Source organism: Olea europaea, chromosome 1 (assembly GCF_002742605.1).
Source record: "Olea europaea var. sylvestris chromosome 1, O_europaea_v1, whole genome shotgun sequence".
Taxonomy (NCBI): Eukaryota; Viridiplantae; Streptophyta; class Magnoliopsida; order Lamiales; family Oleaceae; genus Olea; species Olea europaea.
In genome coordinates, this window is record NC_036237.1 from 6,351,964 (window position 1) to 6,357,963 (window position 6,000).

Genomic DNA, 6,000 nt, shown 5'->3' on the forward strand with positions numbered 1-6,000 from the left:
ATTTTAACAATCAAATTTATAGAAAACTCAGTAAAGAAAAACACAAAAGACATATAAGATTAGATTGCATTATTTTGTAAGAGTTAAGATTCAACGTGTTATTATTTGAATTAATGTAGTTTTGTGAATATTAAAAAAAAATTATAGTACATAACCTGATAATCAAATAGAACGGAACCCAAACGGCTCCATAATTAAATTTGAACCTTGGCGTTTCACTTACTAAATACCCAAAACAAGAATCGAATTGAACCATGTCAAGTCGTAGATGAGAGAGAGAGAGAGATTGAGATTGAGATTGAGATTGAAATTGGATAGTTGGAGTAACAAATATGTGTCATCAAGAAAAATCCAGCCCAGGTAAACAATCTTTAGGCCCATAATTTTTTTTTTTTTAAAGTCAAAATTAATAATTAATTAATTAATTTTAACCACACATTTCATGGAAGTCATAGTTTTTATCAAATTTTTTAATGACATACTTCATCATCTTTTATCCAATTTATTAAAAATTTGATTTTCAACTAAACCAAACAGGGGATCTCAATATTCACATCCACAAAGATCGACGACAGATTGCTACGTAAAGAAGCTACGATGAACATTACCAATGGATTCAATAACGAAATATGGTACTTGCTGAATACCAAAACCGTGTTTGAAAAGTATTTACTCATGCAAATAAAGAGAGTAATACAAATCACCTGCAACAAAATTCAAATCCTCAAAACAATAAACTGGAATTCTACAGCCGCAGATCAGCGAAGTCACTGACTGTAACTACACAATGCATCAAAAGAGACTGATAACGAGATGCAGCAAGATTAACAACAGATGGCCGAGTGAACGGGCTAAATGTGGAGTCGAGGGTGACAAGAATTCATTCCCATGAAGGTTTCGTCTCTCTTGATATATCATCCTTGATCCACTTTTGAATCCATTTGATAACAAAGAAATACTGTTAAGAAGTAAAAGAAATAATCAAGCGATAGTCTATTTATTTTATTCCAGCATAAGAGCATCCAAATGAACTCCTCCCAGGATTCTCCAATCCCTGTTGTTTTAGTTGAAAATAGTGGGAGATTCGAATCTCCCACTATTTTCAACTAAAACAACAGGGATTGGAGAATCCTGGGAGCAGAAATAGATGACGTTAGAATTAAGGGAAAAATATACAAAAAATATTCTTTAGGGATCATATGCACAACATGTTCAAATTATGATAACTAAGAAAGTTGATAAAGAACGTGCAAAAAATGTAAAATTATGATGCAATCTTAGCCATGTGGTAGAATAGTAGCAAATATTTGTGCAGGGTATTTAAGCTATATTCTGTAAGCTCCAACTGCTTTTATCGGGAGATGCAATGAACTCTACCTCCAGATATGGGGTTACAGACACCCGGAAGAAAAAATAAAAATAAAAAAATAAAAAATGAAAAGAACATAACAAGACTAAGAGAGAGAGAGATCTGCAGATGGTGCTGGAGAAGAGAATACATTTCTGCACCCCTTCAAATTGAAATTGACTTAGCATAATTTTTTTATTTTTTCTTACCAAATGAAAACTAAAATATAACATGTCTAATACATGTGCTTCCTCCATGTTTATAGTCATCTAACTTCTTTTTTTTCGTTTTATCAATTTATTTACCAAATGCAATACTACTAAGCAGTGGGAATTAAGCAATGAGACAAGGTTTTCCCTGCCTATATACATACAAAGAATTTTATCAGAAGGAATCATAAAGGACAATATGATAGCTCATCTTTGAGCATGAATCATTATTGAAGCATCAGACATACAATTCTCAATAAAGAAATTCTTCATTTTCCTTGTCCTAAGCTTTTAAATAGAATAGTCGGTGATTTTATGGGTTTTCCCTGAGTTTCCCTAGTGCTTGTGAAGAACTGTCAGAAGTAGCAGGTTTTTGCAGATGTGGTAATGGCAGATGATATGATTCCAAAGAAGAGTGGGATTACAGCTCTGGTCCAAAATTCTTGAGAAATAAAGGGATACCCAGCGACAGAGTGATGATTGTTGCTGTCGGAAGTGTGTTGGCAACGAGAGTTCAGATCTACATGCTTGCTGGTAATTGGCATGGAGCAAGTGAGAGGGGAGGCGATGTGAGTTTATGTGAAACTTTCTGTGGTGCATGGGATCTGAAAGCTAGGCCTCATTAACCAAGGACGGATTTAGGGGGGGACTAGCTGGGCTGTAGTCCCCCCTCTACCAGGCCCAATTAATATTTTTTTAGGGTAATCTCCCCTTATTTTTGATAAAAACAGATTTTTAATGTGTAAATTTTTATTTTTTTTTCACATATTAGCCCGGCTTGAAATTTTTTAGTCCGGTCTTGAATTCAATCCTAGATCCATTCCTGTCATTAACGATCAGTAATTCAGTGTAGTTAAGTCTCTTTCGGTAACGGCGCAGATAGACTTTTGAACATAGCCAAGCAAGCATGATTTCATTAAGAATTGAGTTTGACATTAAGTTTTATATTGTGCCATTTGGCGATATCACATTGGAGAGTTTTTGAAAAAAATACACTTTCCTGCCAAATCCATTTTTAAAAACATTAGAAAACAATGGAGTATCAAACTCCATGTCAAGCAAACAATGTGTAAGAAGCTTTATTCTTTCATTAATACTTAAGAATTTCGAAAAATAAAAAATGAAAAACTGAGAATAACTTAGCTACCAAATGGACCCTAGGTCTATTGTCCGTCTTTCAATGGGAGACTTTCATTTTTTACTCAAATATTGAAAATTTAACAGTATTATTCGTTGATACAGGATTAGAAAAATTTTGTATCCATTGTTTAACAGACAAGCTCGTTCAGCAGCAGCAGGTCTCCTTTTCTTTTCCAAAGAGACCTGACAAATGCATGGATATCTAAATAATTTGTATAAGCTCACGAACAAATCTTGTCTTCAAAGTCTAGATGGAACAACTTCCTTCCTGAGTTCATACTAGTTCATTTTTTGTAGTTGACAGCTTCAAAGTTTAGAAGTTTCGATTTTGTTAGAATTCTCATCCACATACTCAAGCATTCTAGAAATGCTTGCCAAAGTTTTTATCTTGAAAATCCATACTAAAACCTCAACAGTGGTGCTTCAAAACTACATATTATGGGTAAACTCAAAGCCATTAAAAAAGAATTGCATATTTTGCATCCGGCTACTTTCATCAATATTTTTATGGAATTAAAAGCTGAGGGATATATATAAGCTGAACAGAAAATATTTATTTTACTGCCCAGGTTTTCCCTAGAAAATTTTCTGAAATTCAGGAAAATGTGTTCAGCCATGTTGGATCTTGAACCTAACAATTTCATTCTTTTTGAGCAATTTCAACTTCCTCCCACCTCACCCATAGAAAGATTGAGTCCTTCAAAAAGAAAATAAATAGCAAGGGTATAATGATGAATCAAACCTGAATTTCCTTTTTGCTTATCCTTGATCCCTGTCGGACAACTTTCATAAGGGACTCTGTTCTTTTGGAGAAGAACTCTTCATAATTCAATCCATCTGGAGGTGAGAACTGAGCATGTGTAAGGGCTACAATTCCTTTACGCCATATTTCTTTGCTGAAACTATATTTTATAGCTTTCACAACCTGCTTATCCAAATTATCTACTCTATACAGATCCAAACGATCCACATAGAGCAGAACATCTATCGTCTTGTTCAAAAGGAACCTGGTCAGACAACAACAGCAAATTAATTGCCACGAAAACCCAACTGGACTCAGAAAAACACAATCATAATATGTGAAACTAAAACAATTTGATGGGAGCTAGTGATTGACTCAAACCTTTTTATGGTCTCACGCACCGTATCACTGACATAAGCTCCTTCAACAAGCCCCGGGGTGTCAATAATGTTCAATGTAAATCCTGCCCGGAACGTGAAACCATCACTGGTCTAAGTGTTTCTGACTGAAATATTTCAGAGATAGAAAGATGAACTAACACTAACATCATGATCATCAAATATTAAAAATGAAAGAAAAAGTTCGGCTTCATTCTCAAAACCAGGCCCAGCAGTATGTACGTGGAAAGAACTAACACTAACTACTCGATCCCCTATAATTGAGTTCACTGTGGAAGATTTTCCAACACAACCCTTCCCCAGAACAAGGATCGTCAATGTGCTGACATTCTACAATGATTGATAAACAGCATTAGAGACCCAGATTCGCATAATATACAGTACAGTACAGTACAGTACACAGTCAACAATGCCACCCTAGTTGAAAAGAAGGCAATTTATAATCGTACTAAGATAGTAAAACATGTTTCTTTTCAAGTTGCGCACACAATAAAATTAAAGAGATTCTAATTTCATTCATTATTTTCAGTAAAGCGCATTTTTTTTTAAGTGAGCAACAGATTGCATAATGTAGTAAAAATATGCTAAATTTAAAAGGGAAAACCAGAACCTCCTGCTTTAATTTTCCCAACAGTTCAAGCAATCTGTCCTGGGTAGCTGCAGGAAACTGCTTAATTGCAGTCCATTCTTTGACTAATTGTGTGGCCATTTATCTCGGCCAATTGAAACAACAAAGAAAGAGTGATCTATCAAAATACAAAGGGAGATCCCAGTGGAGGAGCCACATTGAGACGAGTGCGGGCATATGCCCGCACTGAATTTTACAATTTTTTTTTTTTTTTTTTTTTTTTTTATCAACAAGGGAGGTGGAATAAAAGCATCTTTTAATTCACACGAGCTTTATTTTTAGGTCCAAACTCATGATTTTATTTTATAATTTTATCATCATTAAATTTATGATCAAAACACAATATTCGACATGGGTTAAATCAAGGGCGGACCCAGACCTTTAGTATTGTGGAGTCAAAATTTTAAAAATAATTTTTTTAATAAACAACATAATATCAATGAAAATAAGTTTATATGTATTTTGACAATTTTAAAACGTAGAATAATTACATTATTATTAATATTATTAAATAAATTTTGCTACTTATAAAGTTTTGTTTATTATTTCATTGACAAATACTGAGCTAACATTGAGTAAATTAAATAAAATATAGAAATTAAATGAATTGAAATAAAATTCAAGTTTAATTCAGGAAGTAAATGAAATTCAAATTTAAAACAAATATAATTCGAAAATAATTCAAATTACATTTAATCCATAACGATTCTAAAAAATTTACATTATATTTCATATAAGACTTCCGAATGAAACGATATAAATTATATTGAAAAATTTATCGTGTAAAAATAATAATTAATTGAATTTTTTAAAAGAAAAAATGAGTTAGACGTCTTTTTTGAGGCGTACGTTTAATACATATTTAACTATTTTCGATATCCGTTTGGACCATTCGATATGAAAATGATGTAGTTTTCGAAACAAACTTTTACATGGCATAGACGATTTGTGGATTTAGATAGCACATGATCGAAAACAAATTTTTAAAGTTAGGATATTATCGAAATTCTCAAAATACTAGTTTCAAACGCCCTACTTTAACATGTCATAACTTTTGCTATAGTTGACCACTTCGCATGCTATTAATAAGTGAAAAATTAGGTCATGAACACTTCGAAATGGTATTAAGAATGCAATATTTTGACTTCATTTGACATCTCGACGAGTGCATCAAAGTAGATTGTTAAAAAAAAACAGGGGCAAAATTTTGTGGGGGTCATTTGACTCCACATTACTCCATGTGGGTCCGTCTCTGGGTTAAATTATACTCGCACTGAAAATATTTCATGGCTCCACCCCTGGAGATCCCCTCATGAAGTTCAAACATAACCACATATTCAGAGAAAAAAAGATAAAGATGCAAACTTTACTGGAAAATTACGCAATCAAAACAACTCTTTATAGTTTATAACACCACGAGATAAAAACTTTCTGAAGTAACAAACAACTATAAAGAGATAGCATAAGAAGAACCCTTTTCAAAATAAACCTAAACCCCCCCCCCCCCCCCAAAAAAAAAAAAAAAAAAAAAAAAA

The 6,000-nt window shown here is 33.1% G+C and overlaps 1 pseudogene; it reads right to left on the minus strand.

Moving 5' to 3' along the window:
- Nucleotides 1-655: 655 nt before the first annotated feature.
- On the minus strand, nt 656-4,656 carry LOC111387774 (annotated as a pseudogene).
- Between the last annotated feature and the right edge of the window lie 1,344 nt (nt 4,657-6,000).